At 37.1% G+C, this 16,420-nt stretch overlaps 1 protein-coding gene across 1 annotated transcript in view; it reads left to right on the top strand.

Annotated features, from left to right (window-relative positions):
* The first annotated feature begins 2,210 nt into the window (after positions 1 to 2,210).
* Positions 2,211 to 16,420, top strand: part of lingo3b (leucine rich repeat and Ig domain containing 3b) — a 44,873-nt gene continuing 30,663 nt past the window's right edge. Inside the window, exon 1 of the mRNA XM_083524877.1 lies at positions 2,211 to 2,715. The gene's annotated coding sequence lies outside the window, so the exon portion shown is untranslated. The remainder of the gene's footprint in view (positions 2,716 to 16,420) is intronic.

Genomic DNA, 16,420 nt, shown 5'->3' with positions numbered 1-16,420 from the left:
GTTTGGAAACACCAAAAATACTTCCTATTGAAATACATTATATAGAAAGTCGTCCTCAGTGACACGAAAAAAGAGGGAAATTCGTGTCTATGAACACAAATAAATAATTACATTTTGTGACTATATCACGAAATGCCGTAAGACTGGGCTGTCCCGGCACATAGCAGTGCTGTAGTGAAAAACAGAATTAATCAGTTAGTGTATTTTTGCATTTTGTATAAAAGTCGTCTAGCAATATTTCTCATTTAAACATATAAAGATAACAGAATTGGAAGTCCCAGATATTTTCTGCAGGACTAAAAAAAAAATTAGCATGCCTCTATTTTTGTATTTGCATTTAGATCCATTTAGAACAAATTTGATTCATCTAAATAATATATTTAATTCTATTCATTTTTATGTTATCTGTATAGCACTTTTAACAATGGGCATTGGCCTCAAGCAGATTTATACAAATGTATCAGTCTCATACCTTCAGTTTATGTGTATAACACACAGTATTTAGTGGAGTTGGGGTAGTGGACGCTTAGTAGGCATTGAATGTTGGATCTGAAGGTCAAAAGTTTAAATCCCAGCCACACCAAACTCCTGGGCCCCTTAATCCCATAGATGCCCAGTTGTATGAATTAAATAAATTAAAGTTGCTCTGGGTAATGGTGTCTGCCAAATGCCGTAAATGTAGTTGTCACTTTAACCCAACCACAGACCTAAATATATTTAGGAGTGTAAATGCTTAGTTTTGTGATTTGGTATTTTTTATTAGTAAAAACACAGTTGGTTTAGATATTAATGGACAGATTTGACTGATTTCATATTCATCATATTCACGTCCATATTTTTTTTAAGAAAAGCTAGCTGCTTTCCTTTAAAAAAAAAAAAAAAAAAGGTAGCTTTACAGCATGTCTCTTGTATGGTTGTTTGATTTCAGGTAAGAGAGTAATATCTCTCTTTAATATTCTACAATCAGTCAACCCATCCTAGTAGGCTGCAGATGGTTACAACAGACTTATCAGCTTTGTTACTTTTGCATATAATAAAATAACCTTGCAGTTGTGACTCAATTATTATCATATTGAAATCATTTTTATTTTTGTGAATAACATGTTACCTTTTCGTTAGTTCTTCTTAATCTGTGTTATTCATGATAGAACAGTCAGTAATGTTAGGCACAGCACATAGTGGTACAATATTTATTATCTACCATTGAACACCATTGCAGTCTTAACTACTGCTAGAGACTGATGATGGTGATGATGATAATAATAATAATTAGAAGAAGAAGAAGAGGAAGAGTTTTTTTTCTTATTTTCTTATTCAATATTCAATACAACTACATTTTTCCATTTAGTTTTTTTTTCTGTAGTGATTTCAACAATAGACATTTTCCCAAAAGACATGAGGTGGAGCTGAAGGTAGCAGAGCTGAAGATGCTTAGATTTTCATTGGGAGTGACAACGATGGACAGGATTAGAAATGAGTTTATTAGAGGGACAGTGCGTGTAGGACATTTTGGAGACTAGGTGAGGGAGGCGAGATTGAGATGGTTTGGACATGTGCAGAGGAGGGACATGGGGTATATCGGTAGAAGAATGCTGAGGATGGAGCCACCAGGAAGGAGGAAAAGAGGAAGACCAAACAGGAGGTTTATAGATGTGGTGAGGGAAGACATGCAGGTAGTTGGTTTGAAAGAGGCAGATGTAGAGGACAAAGTAGTATGGAGACCGATGATTCGCTGTGGTGAACCTAAGGGGGGCAGCCGAAAGAAGAAGAAGTGGGCCAGTGGTGACAGTGGCAAGGAAAAACTCCCGTGAATGGCAGGAAGAATGAGGAAGAAACTTCGAGAGGTACCAGAGAACCTATTCACACATTGGTGGCACCAAATGTATATTTATTAAAGTTCTATTATTGTTGAGGCAAACTGTAACTTCAAGCTGTTCGTGTTGATCTGCTTATCCAATTGGCTACAAAAATGGATCAACCAATGAGGAGGTGCTCTATCAACCCTTAGTTGAGTAATCACTAGGGTCATTTTTTTGCTAATCTTTTATATGCTTTAACGTTTTATAAACGGTCTGAGGGGGAAAAAACAATCTGCTGTGGATGCGAGCAGATGTAGCACATCAATGACCTTTCTCTCAAAAGGAGAGATTATCCACAATCCCTTAACCAGTGTACGCTTTTAAATCCCTGAGGCACTTGTGAGACGCTCCCTTTGACTCGGAGAACAGAGAAACGGAGAAAACACAGAGAGATAGAGAGAGAGAGAGAGAGAGAGAGAGAGAGAGAGAGAGAGAGAGAGGTCTTATTTGGTGGGAGGCTGAGAAAAGAGAGGAACAGATATATTTCCCATATCTAATGTCCTTCCTGTTTAGAGAAGACTGGTTGCAGCATCCTATTGCGCATTACCTATCACGCACAACACACACACACACACACACATCAAGCTGTTGGAGGAGGAGAGGAGTGGTTGGCATTTGAGGGAAAACACACACACACGCACATAAACACAGCTGGAGCAGAAGAGAAGAGAAACACGGACGCCGTCGGCTGACTTATGGAAAGAGGTGACCGGGAGCGCGCGACAGCACTCACACACACACACACACACACACACACAGAGGCACGCGCACACACACACCAACAAATACCTACACATACATACTCTTACCCCGACAGACAGATGTGGCCGGAGCAGGAGGCACGCTCCAGCTGTTGGTGAGTAAAGTTATTTTTTTTTTTTTCTCTCTTAAACACATAGCTGCAAAAAAGTTCAATTCAGCCTGAACATGTCACTATAAGTAATATATTGAATATATATATAGAACATATAGAATATATGGAATCCAAAACTCTGTGCTTAAAGATTGCGTGTCTGACCAGGAATCAACGATTATTGATGACCTGATCATTTGCCCATCTGGGCAACAACTGGATGAGATCAGACCTAATATCGTGAATCGATCAAATAACCTGAGAGTCATCTTTGTTTAGAAATGTTGCTATAATATAAAGAAACTCCATAAGAATAATGGACTGTAGTGAGACCTGAATGTAATTGAATGGCATCTATTTGTTCACTAATAGATCTGTTCTTTCCAGATGTTAAATCCTTTCCCTTGCAGTTATTTTTCAGTTTTAAACCATTCGACATATCTCATTGACATAATATTAACATATAATTGATAATCAATTACAAAGTGATTGCATGTAACAAGCCGACTGGGCTGGATGGCAACTTCTGGAAGTTGGCATAAATATAAATTAATAAAGTGTTATTTCCAGCAATATAAAAATCACTGTTTCTGAATTTTTTTCCAAAATGCTTATTTTGGCTATATTTCATATTTTTTACACTCTATTGCAAGAAAAGATCTACAAATGTAAAAAAATCTGGAACGATCGATTTTTCCCTGTAAGAGCTTAAACACTCTGATCTTGTCCTAATCGCTCTGCTCGGCTGCTCAGCAACCGTCCGAAGTTCGAGCAAATATTTTCTTGCCAAATCCACGGGTTGCTTTATGTTTATTGCTTTTTGATGCATGGGCTAAATATTACAGCTAAAACGATTTCCGTTTTTTCAGACGAGGGATGAACTCTTCCACTAAAATGAAATTCTAGAGAAAAACTTTGCACCCTAAATAGAGCTGTGTTGTGGAATGATAAACTGAGATCGAGCACCAACATCACTGATGCTCTCGTCCCTCTGCTCTGCAATTATGGCAGTGCAATGTGTGACACTGAGATGCAAAAAGCAGAAAAGCTTTTCTCTGTGTGAGTTGGTGTGTCATGCATTTGTGTGTCTGTCTACCTGAGCACAATAGCTTGAAGCAAACACCCACCCACACACACACACATACACACTGACACCTACAGCTGTGCACACAGCAACACTGTGCAACCATCACGTTCACAGCTTAGACAAATCCCATACATAGGCTTCTTTGTGTGCCTGCATGTGTATGTGTGTGTGTTTGTGTGTGTGTGTGTGTGTGTGTGTTGCACGTTCTTGCACTCTATCCCCCCCCTTAACTCACTCACCCATGCCATTATCAGCAGGAGTGTGTCTGACAGGTCCTTTCCCGGTGTTGCCCTGTTCAATCAGGACCTTTAAACAGGGAAATGGGAGTAGCTTCAAATAGCGGCAAGAATATCACAAACAGCCCAAGAGAGTGTGACTGTATTAGAGTCCCGAAATCATCAAGATCAGTTTCGTTGTCCTAAACAGTCCACTATGTCTGATTATTTTATCATTAATGGTGTGACATTCCTTACAGGCTGTTGTTTCTCGCCTTGACCATGATTGTACCGTTCGGGTTTTTTTAAAGAATAGAATTACAGAAAATGTCCAAATACTTATGACAATTTTCAACCTTTGCAGTATAAGGTGGTAGTTAATATAGCTGCAAAATGATTCCAATATTAATCCTCATTATAATTTTCAGAAATAAGCAATAAAATGACACACTTTGTTATAAACAGCAATAAACAGAGTTGCCGGGCACCAGCCTCTCATATTTCACATTCTTGAAGTCAATAAAACTAAATACAGCTTGTCATGTTATTGAAAAGCTGCTATACTCAGATATTCTCCCTTTTGAAATACTTCCCATATATGAAACTGTAAAATTTAACCTTTACCCCTGAAGGTCACAAAGTGCTGGTACTGGAAACTCCTTCCAAAATGCTAAATAAACGCTTCATCATAGAAAACTTCATCATAGCAAAGCTATGACATGTTCCTAGTTTAGCTGTTCCTGTATAAATAATATAGTCTGATGAGACTTTCAATATACAACATACAATATATAACTAAAAAAAAAAGTTTGTGGACACATGACCATAAGATTCGTTTGTGTTTTTGAACATCCCATTCTACATTTAGTCTCCATTTGCTGTTAGAATAACCATTTTTTTTTTAAAGTAGGGGTGAAGTCAGAGCTCTGTAGCAGGCCACTCAAGATCTTCTGATCCAAACCATGTAAATTATATCTCCATGGAGCAGGATTTATGCACAGGGGCATTGTAATGATGACTACCACTTCCAAAGACGTCCAATAGAATGTCCAGTTTGAGGAGGTCCACATACATTTGTCCATATATTGTAATTAAAAAAAATCTACTTTGATATTGTTGAGTGTAGTTGCAATAACTGTTTGAATGAAATCATGAGCTCTACGTAAAAAATTTTATCTGTTTACTTGATTGTATACTATTTTGTAGGGATTTGCATCTCCACAACTGAGCCTGAACGCGATTTGCATCTCAATGTATAGCCAGCAACATGATAAATAAAAAATACATCAAATATAAATGAAAATATACAAAAAATACATGAAAGTGTAGCATTGATAGGAATAATGAACCTAGTTGGTGTTTTGTATTTGTTAACTTGCAAGTAATTGATTGTACCTTTAATGCAAATCTTTCATTCAAAAATGTATTCGCTTATTTACATTTAATTGATCGCTTACTGTGATGGAATTCTGTTACAAGACCTTGATTACTAACAAACAAAACTGTAGAACTCATAATGATGATATAAATTCTCATAATTAAGACAATTCTTTGCTCCAGATTATGCCTTAGGGATTAAATTAATCACAATAGATGCAAAATAAGCAAAAAAAAGCTCATCACATGAGCTGTAGACATGACATGGCTCTGTATAGAATTAAATGTTTATTGTCTGTATAATTTGAGTGTTAAATTAAAGCAGACTGCATAAACCTTTCACCTTTTATTGTTTTAAAATGTTTTTAAAAAAAGATCTTTAGAGTGGACACAGAATAAGACATACATTCATAAAGAGCTAGTCCTTCAGGAGCTCAGGGGTTTTCAAATCAAAGTCTAATTTGTATGAGCATCATGTATTTCCGTTGTGGATTTATTAATTGTTGTCGTAATAAAAGTCTCATTATGGCGGCCTTCAAAAACCCCTTTCGGCACCAATGTTCTGTACGTAATCAGCAAATTACAGTGAATATCATACATTGTTTTTTTTGTTCTGATTAGCGAGACTGGAAATGCCAACAAACGGTGTATACACTTCCGCTGAACATGGTTTGCATCCTAAACATTCCTGAGTATAGGAGTAGTTCAGAAGGAAGGAAATGCATTTTTCTGGATATCATGTGCCACATCTTGTCTTGCACTACTTCATTTCCTGTCTTTGGGGTCCATAAAGCCAAACATAGTGTGTGGTGTGGTACACCTTTCTCCGTTTGGCCCTAGGTCGAATGAGTAAACTATCATTGAAAAGTCTGGGCAGACACACCCTACACACCCGTTTGTCTGTTCTAGTAGGGCTTTCAAAATCATTTTCTCGAATTTGCATGAAGTGGGAATGATGACAGACCTCCTACGTGTGCCATGCAGTAACTCTTACTAGTGTTATTAATGTTGAGTGAGTGGGTTTCTATTCAGTCCATCTTATTGACTCGTGCACTTTAGAATGATGTGGGCGTGAGTGACTAGCTTGAAAGAGTGTGTATTAGAAAATCTTGTAGATGCTACTGTTCAATTCATTATTATTCAATATTTTACAATTGCTCTTTCTTCTTTCCACTTAATTCTATTCTTTTCAGATGTCACTTAAAGTCCCTATCATTAAAAAATTTTTTAAAAATCAGTGTAAAAGAATCAGTAAAGGGAATATAGGAAGCTGCTTGGTACCAGAAAAATCAATTACATTGATCTCATTGGGGGGTTTTTAACGTTGGGCAAGAAAGCTAATTGAAATTAAGGCAGTGGAAGAGTAGCAAATAAACAATTAGCCCCTAAAATTCCCAAGAGTCTCATAGAACTCTTTTAAAAACTACACACCTTTATTAGTTACTGAATAATATGCTTTAAGGTAAATGTGGTTCATTTTAAATCTGGCAGAAAAGAAAACCTTAAAGCGAAACAGGAAAATGAAGCTCACTGATTATCTTTCATTGCTGTTGTGTAAAAGATTATGTAAGATCGTTAACTCTTCACTGCTTAGCTCTACACTCAGACTGGTATCTGATCTGACTCAATCATATGATTGAGATGATATTTCCAAATGAATAACTGCAGAAGTTCAGCAATAGCATTTATGATTTTTGAGCCGCTGCTACGGCAAAACATGAGCCACCTGAAAGCCTTTCTAGTTTTCTGGCTGAAGTAGCAGTCAGTAGTAGTCAGACCGAACATGAATAAAATTCACCCTGCAGAAATGGAAATTCACTGAACGGAAAAGGACACGGGACATAAAATGTACATTTGCTTCTGGCAGTGGGTATTTTTGTCTTACAGCAATTCTTTTTTAGATAAGCCTTGACCTGTGAATTCATGATCTTTGGTCTAGTGAGCCTATAAAACAACAACGGTGGTTAGAATTTAGTTTGTACTATGTGGATATCTTTAGGGGTCAATTATGACGGTAGCTAAAGCATATATTGCCTTACATTGAACACTAGCGACATTTTCTGAAGGGGAACCATTTTTTTAAAGTGACATTTCAGTCTCTTTTTTTTTCTTCCTCCTTTGTCTCCTGGCTTCTAAGGCTATGTCCACATGAATCTAAACAGATCTAAAAAGCATTTCAAGTTTAAAACACTATCTGTCTACACTGGCATTTTTGAACTTCTTCTGGTCCACAGTGAAACGTGTAAAAATGCTTACAACCCTCTTTGAAGTGATACCGAGTCAAAGCACCAGGTTCTTTTCAACAGACAAAGTTGAAGGTGTTCTTATCAAGACTTCAGTTGTTAGTGTAAAGTCTGATAAGTCACTTGTCTGCATCACATGTTTGGCCTACTGTCCTCCATTACACAGTGTCTTTATGCATCTAGTTTTTCAAAAAACGCTTTCCAAAATGAGCATATTTAATCATGTGAAGAGCAATATCTAGTGAAATTGAAAGATATGCCACGGTATGTATTGAAATTATAAAGCTGTTTCATTTAACCAGTGTAACCTATATGAGAAGTGTATTTGTGCAGAATACAAACCATTTTTTGTCAATCTTAATGCTGATATATGCTGTTTCAAGCCATCTCTCTAATAACTATAGCCATCCTTCTTTACTAAGCTCTTTAACCCACTTGCATTTAAAAAGCACCATTTAGAGAAAAGGGAAAAAAACAGTGCCATGTCCCTTATTAGCATCATTTTGTTAATCATTTCTACACCCAGGCTTTCAAGGGCACAAAATATCAAGCGAATCTCGCTAATGTGTGAGCACATGCCCTGAATCTCGGCACTAATTGTATAATTCTTCCTTTAATGCGTAAAGCCTGCTGAGCATGTGGCAATGACACGCGTCAAGGTCAAGGCTTTATCTTTTTTTTTTGTATTGAAGCGCCAAGGGCAGCAAGAGACCGCCGTTTCCATGGAGTTTACCCCATTACCCCCCTCTTCTCCATGGGCTGGGGTTCAAAGCAGTGTGGAAAGCACATATCTCATGATCAGACATACTGTATGTGCACCAAGCTGTATACCTGAAATTTTTACTGAACAGATTTCTACATGAAATCACAGTGCATCTCAGGTGATGGCTGCTTTCACTTTTAGATGAACATTTAGTATTATTTTATAATGGCTGGCTTTTACGAGATACCTGGTATTTTTAGTTACAGAAAAATTGAGCTTCGCACCTGGGTCAAACACGATTTGCGAGCTCTCATGCAGCCTCGATCAATAATGCATTTGATTAATCATTAACCTATGAAAGGGGCAGGTGTCCGGTGGAAGGCGCTCGAGGGAAATTAACCCCCCACCCGCCCTGGGCAAAATGCAAGTTGGATTCTGCATTTGATGCTTGCAAGATTTATTCAATTGATTTAATTTTTAATGCCCTCTCGAAAATAGCACAGCCCATCTGAGCCACACTGCTCTGAGCCCTGGCTTCTAACTGAATGGCAGCAATCAGAGAGGGCAGTGTAGAAGTACTGGGTTTAATAAGAGTAGTTTTTTTTTAGGTTGCGCTCCATTTATACTTACAATATTCCTGTATTACATCGTGCACCAGAGCTCAGTTCTTACTGCGCAGCACACATAATTGTAAAATGCAGGAGCAATCTGAATTTATTGCATATGGCCTGTTTTTATGTAGTTTCCTTCAAAGCTGCGGTCAATGTCACCTTTTTCGATTAACAAGTACACTCTCTATCCTCTGTCCTTCACAGCGATACCATTCAATAATGATTATCTGGGAGCTTATGTACATGATGGCAGTTATTATTTTTCTTCAAGTACCCTGTGAAGTAGAATATTGGATCTTATACGTTCAGATGTGAAATATAGTGTCACTTTGTGGTCCAACCTCCAACCAACAGTGGTTAGAAATGCTTGTTTCAGAGACAGAAGAAGGTGACAGGACGTGTAATATACACTATTCATAAAAAATAAATGAGCAAAGATCTAATAAGGCAGGCTAGTAAACATGCACAGTGTTTACAAATGCCCTGCAGATTTCTGTAAATGAGGTAAAATATGTTTCACAGTTAAAATATGTTTAATGTTGTTACATGATATTTTGGGCAAATAATTGCATTCTTGTTCAAATGAACTTGTAATGCTATTTTAACATCTCTTTGACTAAAGTGTTATTAGCATTACTGTAAAGGTTGACACCACTGCACAACAAATGACCTTCATTTCTTCCTTCCTTCCTTCCTTCCTTTCTTCCTTCATCATTTTCCCTCAAACCTTTTTATAAAACTACCAAAATCAGCAAACCAGAGTAAATTAAATGGGTTTAAACCTGCTATAAAGCTATTCAGGACACCTATTAGCCTCTGATTAGCTGGTGCATCTAGATCAAAATAATCCATACATCTTACAGAAGCTACTTGAAAATATATATGATAAAAGAAAACGACAACAAAAACCATTGCAGACTGGTGCTTTTACTGATAATGGTTCTTAATCTTGCACAAGTGCAACAGTTATATTAACATTAAAGTAGCTAGCCAATGTTTTTAAATTTAGCTAGCAAAGGTAGTTAGGTAGCTACTCAGAAAAAGTACAATATGGTTGTTTTATTTTTTCTATTTATTTTTTGTGTGTATTTTTTTGACTATCTGACTATCTTTAAGATAACAGCAGTTAAAACTGCATAAGTCATTTTCATGCTTTTATATAGTTATGCTAACATATGATAGCACTGTAAAAGTTGAGTTTTACAGTACAAACAAATATTTACATATGAATGTTAATGGCAGCAACTACTTGGAAACCCTGTGGTAATTTTACAACGTCCTTTTTTTTTACATATAAATGATATGGTATTTTATTTAATTTATTATACAATTTGGGTCCTACATTTATAAATAATATAAGAAGGACCCTTTGAGTATATATGAGTGTCTATGGATGACTGCATGTGCCTAAGGGATTGCATACATGACTATGCTGAAACTACGACTCACTAAACACCACCGCAGCATGACTGCCGTCAGAGCCATACTGTTTCTGTTCTCAGTTTTCAGTTCTCTACATTCTGTCTTCTGTCACTTATATCCTCGCACTTTTTACATTCTTCTGGGTAACCAGGGACAGTGAATCTTTCCCTTTCCCCTGTTTCTCTTTCCTGTCACATGTGGTAGATTGCAGTTTTTCCATGAAACCAATAGTCACTTCATTGCTGCCTGTTTTTTTTTTTTTTTTTTTTTTTTTTTTTTTTTTTTTTACGCAATGCATTTTGACATGTGTGTGGGTGTGTGTGTGTGTGTGTGTGTTATGCGAATTTAATCCAGAAGGCCTAGGGGAAGCTGTTGTACTACACAGTTGATCGGGTACATCATTGAGCAGTGACGGACTATGTGTCACAGATTTCTGTCATTCCATCCTCTCATGGAGGAGCTTTCAGTGTCTTCACCTCTGAATCACTGAAATGCAGTTTTGGAATTTAAGAGAGAGAGAGAGAGAGAGAGAGAGAGAGAGAGAGAGAGAGAGAGAGAGATTGTTGAACCTTGTGTTGTGAGGGGGCAGATCAAGTATTAGTTCTACATCACTGTATCACTTTCTTTTTTTCACATGCATACAGAAACAGAAAACCTTGAACTTATTCACACAGACGCATTTCTATTCTTCATACCTCACATAAAGACCAACAGGTTCTTGCCTTCACACTTGCTTTACCAAGCAGATGATGCTTGCAACTACAAAAAAAAACACACAGCTACAAAATTGTGTGTGAACTCAGTCACCTTTCCAGATTTGCGTCAGTGCTGTTTAATAGGGGAGAGACGTTGGGAATAGGCTATGACTAAGTGTGGAGAAATTCCAATTGAAATATGCTAATGCATTATAAAAAAAAATAAATGCTGGTTAGTACTAAAGTCTTTTCATCCCTATTTTTCGAAATGCTATTTAATAATATTTATCTAGGACATGAATGCATGTGACCCAACAATGGCTAAAAATAGTTTACTTTAATATTAGTGCTATGTGGAACTAAAAAGCTGAATTGTATCATTTCATTTGAAATAGACAGACAGCAGGCTTCTCTGGTACATTGTTATTTTAATTGAATAAGAAATCAGTCCTAATTTAATAGGTAAGAAGTGCATACATGCAAATCATTTGAAATTTTACACTTGGCACTTGGGACACAGTTTCACAGTTTGTTCTGGATTATAACTGAAAAGCAGGAAATGACTCTTTGTTCTACCGGTTTTTGACAGTGGAGTCTCAATTAACACATAAACAACTCATTAACAATTAACAAACACTGCTAGTTTTAGAAAAAGTGTGTAATAATGGCTTTTGGATTATATGCGTGTTGTGGTGTGTCGCACGATTGTCATGAGTTAACTCAAGATTAATCGCAATTTAATCACATGTCCGAAATGTAGCCTACATTGTTTTATACTCTAATCAACATGAGCATGGACAAAAAGTGATACTTCATGCAAATGTATGTTTATTATTAGTGAACCCAAACTCAACATAGAGCATGATGACCAAAGATTCTTGTAAATGTTTTAATGTATTATGGTGTTTTAAATGACGTAAATCATCAGGACACCAAAATGAACTTTTGCTATGTTTCCACACGGACGGTTTTAAATGCCGGATGTGTGCATCATGGCAGATTTTGGTGGTTGATTTGATACTTGGTGCATCAGTAAAACAACTTTGAATATGATTTTTCTGTGTAGTTTTTTTTTTTATATATCTGAGTAAAGAAAGGGGAGTGGTGGCTCCAGCGGTTAAGGCGCTGGGTTGCCGATCGGAAGGTCTGGGGTTCAAGCCCCGGTATCGCCAAGCTGCCACTCTTGGGCCCTTGAGCAAGGCCCTTAACCCTCTATGCTCCGGGGGTCCCTTACGAGGGAAATATCAAGGTCCGTGTCGTCGGAGTGACGTGGGGCCGCCTTCCCGTGGGCTCACCACCTGCAGGAGGGACCGTAAGGGACGGTGCTGTGAGGATTGGGCAGCAGTCGAAGGCGGGGTCCTGCTTAGACTGCTGCCCCCGCGACCCAAATTACGGATAAGCGGGAGAAAATTAATGAATGAATGAGTAAAGAAAGGACTTAATGAATAAATATGTGTTGCTTTAAAGGTTTTCAATTCACCTCTTTTATATTCATCCATATTTTTTATAAATAAATGGTCAAACAGAAATGCATGCTTTATGCGTTTTTTTGACACCCCTGATATACATATCTGATATATAAGCCTGGTGTATATCAGGTTCGGTTTAATAAAACATAATCTAGTGTCTTCAATGCAGTTTTGGATATTTGTCCAATGTAATTAAATGTCAAATCAATATCAGGTTGAATATTAATACAGTTTGGTTATTAGAAGGTTATTCCAGATGTGTTCCCTCCTCATGCCCGGTGTTCCTGGTACCACTGCAACCCTGAAGATAATACAGATGTTACTGTAAGTGACTGCGTTATGATTTTAGTGATTATAGTGTCTTTACTGCTGACTTTGGCATTTGTCTGATGTAATTAAGTGTCAGATCAATATCGAGTTCAATATTAATACAGTTTTGATAGTAGAGGGTGATCCAGGATGTGTTCCCTTCTCATGTTCAGGGTTTTAAGTTACACCACAATAATGAAGATTATAAAGTTTCTGAAAGTGATGAGTTCAGATTTTGGTGTAATATCTAAAGCAAAACTATAAGATTTGGGCATTTCTTTACAGCTCTCTCTTTTTTTGTTAACTACATTGCTTTTATTGCTGAAACTCAACGTCAAGTTTGAAGAGGAAGAAATGAGTGTGTGTGAAAGAGAGAAAGAAAAAGATGGAGAGAAGTGAGAAATGACAGCTTTAGATTCAAAACAGCACAAATTGCGTCAAGCATGAATGTCATGATTGTACTTTTAGTGCAGAAAGCGCTGAATTATTCAGAGAAGAATGCTAGCATGTACGAGACAGGAAATCAGTGGTGGGTTTTTGACCGTTTGAAATTGACGTCAGAGAAAAAAAGCTCAAGAGGACAGCGATGAGACCGAGGGATTTGGAGTGAGCCAGGAGAACAGAAACAACGAAGTTAAACGATTTCTGGAGATTATAAGTGTTACTATACTCTCATACCTCCTTTATTTATTGATTAATATACACCAATGTGTATGGATATAATGCTTTTTGGCATTTAGTGTTGTAGTTTATATTAAATACTCACTATAATTTAAGATTAAATATATTTCAAATCTTTTATAGTGAATATGACAGTTGTCAAGATGGCTACAAAACATTCATCCAGTCTGGCAAACCTACTGTCGAGCCACATATTTGTCTCCTGAGGTATAAACAGTTGTGGTTTAAATAATGCTGCACTCATCACCAAGTGTTAACTGGGACTTTCTTCTAACTCTTGAGTCGAATAAAAATCTTTTTAACCAGTGATTTACTTAAACTTTTCCTCTTGGGAACCCAGGAGTCTGCTCTGAGCTAGAATTTTCTATTTTTTTTCCTTCACTTACTGTCAGTGTCTGTCATTTTTTTCGCAATCTTAAAAACCTGAGACACTGAAAGCTCTTAGGTGGGAAGTAGGAAGTTACGAGCCAGAAAGTTCAGCGTTTCTAGTTGTCACGAATGCATTAAACTGCAGACACCGTTCTAAAAATACTCTGGCAGAAAGTGAAGGTACAGCTTCAAATTTTTACGTTTGAATACAAAGGCATTCTGAACAGTAGAAATATATAAATAAGAAAGACGCCTGCATTTCAGATTATTTGGTGATTTTTTTTTTCACAGGAAATCTTGTGCACCAAAAAAAGAAAAGAAAAAAAGAATAACATTAACTAGAGCTGGCTAATGGCAACTCTGTTGGTCATCATTTGTGACCATTATATAACTTACAAATTAGCTTGCATGCTAATTGGTAGCCTGATTGGGGTACAATACACATTTGCAGAGGGGTATGCAAGATCCCCCTTGCAAAAAAAGCAAAACATTTCTCAATCGCATTCTCTCAGCACCACTGCTGCTACGTGAATATGACATATCACAACACTCCGGAGACCGAGGCGTGTCCTGAGAGTCACATAGAATACAAATTAACATGGCAGAGGTAGAGCTGTAACTTCCTCGAGACAGAACAGGAAAAGAACGTCTGGTTTCATTCAATATTTTTTCTTTCTTTTTTCCCATTACAAAGGCCTGTTTATGATAGGGCTATGCATTATAAGACTGCTCTTAAATATATTTATGATTTGCTGTCTGTCTGAACTGAAGAAATAAAAGTGAACTATCTGTAACATATTGAATTGCGTACCATCATATTTTTCCCATTGCATCGAATTGCATTGAATCACATTGTGTTGAATCAAATCAAAAACGGATCACACTGCATAGTAATAGGGGTGAATAGCATCACATCGCATCAGTGGATGATTCATATGTATCTTTAATGTGTCATATTGTATGCATCGAGATACAAATCGCATTGGCCTGAGTTATGGAGATGCACATCCCTAATATATACATATTTATGAGACGGTTTGTATTCACCCAATTCACAACTGAAGCGTGAAACCGGAACTGGCTCAGAAATGAGGCCAGTTTGCCCTAAACTTGGAACGAAGAAGGGATTTAACTTGCAGTTAAGCCCATGATTCAACTATAAATGAATAAAACATCTGAGATCATGCGCAGCCTGTTCCACCCACCCGTGCTTCGTGCTCACTGTCATGTAAGACTCCATCCTGGATCCTTTTGAGTTCTATCAGAGGAATGTACATATTCTGATTGATGTTCTTTGCAGTCTTTTTCTAAAGGAAGTGTATGTGTATGTGTGTTTGAGACTGTCCAGCGGTGTTCTTTTATTAAGAGTTACAGTCTGTTTAATAATTTGTTTGCCACCTTGGATTTAACACTCCTGTTCTCCGACCTAGCGAAGTGGACGATTTATTTACCGAAGGTCCTACTTTATTTAACGTCTTACTGTGCTAAATTATTCACAAATGTTATATAAAGAAAAGGCTTGGGGAGTCTCTGGGATTTCTGCTTGATTAGATTTCATAAAAAGAGAGCTAGGAAATATTTACGAAACATTTCCACATGAACACAGAAGCAAAGAAAAAAGGAAATGTTTTTGTTTTTCTGGCCGTCCCAGAGAACAGTTTGGAGTTGTAACCTTGTCTGTGGGGAGAGAGCCTCAGTATTTAGCTAGCACAGAAACAGGTAAAGTTTTATTGTGTATTAATCGTATTAATTGATAATCCTGACCAGTCTTAGAGCTTTTTAAGATCGATCACAGCATTCCACAAAAGGATGGCTAGCTGATTGGAATATTACACAAATGAAAATCAGAATGGAGTAATTTTTGCAGTAAGGTATCTTCTACTCAATATGATTTTCAAATACTCTTTACCCTCCAGACTATAGTAAACTGATTGTATGATCAAAGAGTTATTTTTGATTTGCTCACTTATAGAGTAGTGGGATAACTGAATTGCTGGTGTTTAAAAAGATAATGTGAGCAATCAAACTAAATATTGTGCTCAGAAGTACATTCATTGGAACTAGTAGCTAGTAATCTGAATACATTTTTCACGCTTAATACCAGCGTTAAAATCCATTTTATCCAGATTTTATTCAAATATTTTGCCAAATTGCAGCAGAAAACTTCAGAAACTGATATAATCTATCATAAGGTCAGCCTCGTCTCTTTATGCGGATCTTATCTGCAGCCTGTTGTGTGTATAATTGTATTCACTGTGCTCTCCACTAACACACAGTGTGATATGAACAGTGATGCATGAAGATGAGAGCGGATGCAAATGACACACACACACACACACACAAACAAACACTAAAAGTATGGCAGTTATGACATTTCTGTTTCCATGAAGTACTTTTACTGGAAGAATTTTTTTTTTTTTTTATGTACAACCGCGGTCATGAATAACCCTCGGGTAACCTCCCAGCTGCATCTGTATCTCTTACATCCTGTCGTTCCACCCTGAAGGGTGACGCCGATGTTGATGCT

This window comes from Silurus aristotelis, assembly GCF_946808225.1.
Source record: "Silurus aristotelis genome assembly, chromosome: 22".
In the NCBI taxonomy this organism is placed as follows: Eukaryota; Metazoa; Chordata; class Actinopteri; order Siluriformes; family Siluridae; genus Silurus; species Silurus aristotelis.
Note: the sequence above shows the minus strand (reverse complement) of the source record. Positions and strands in the feature narration are given on the sequence as shown.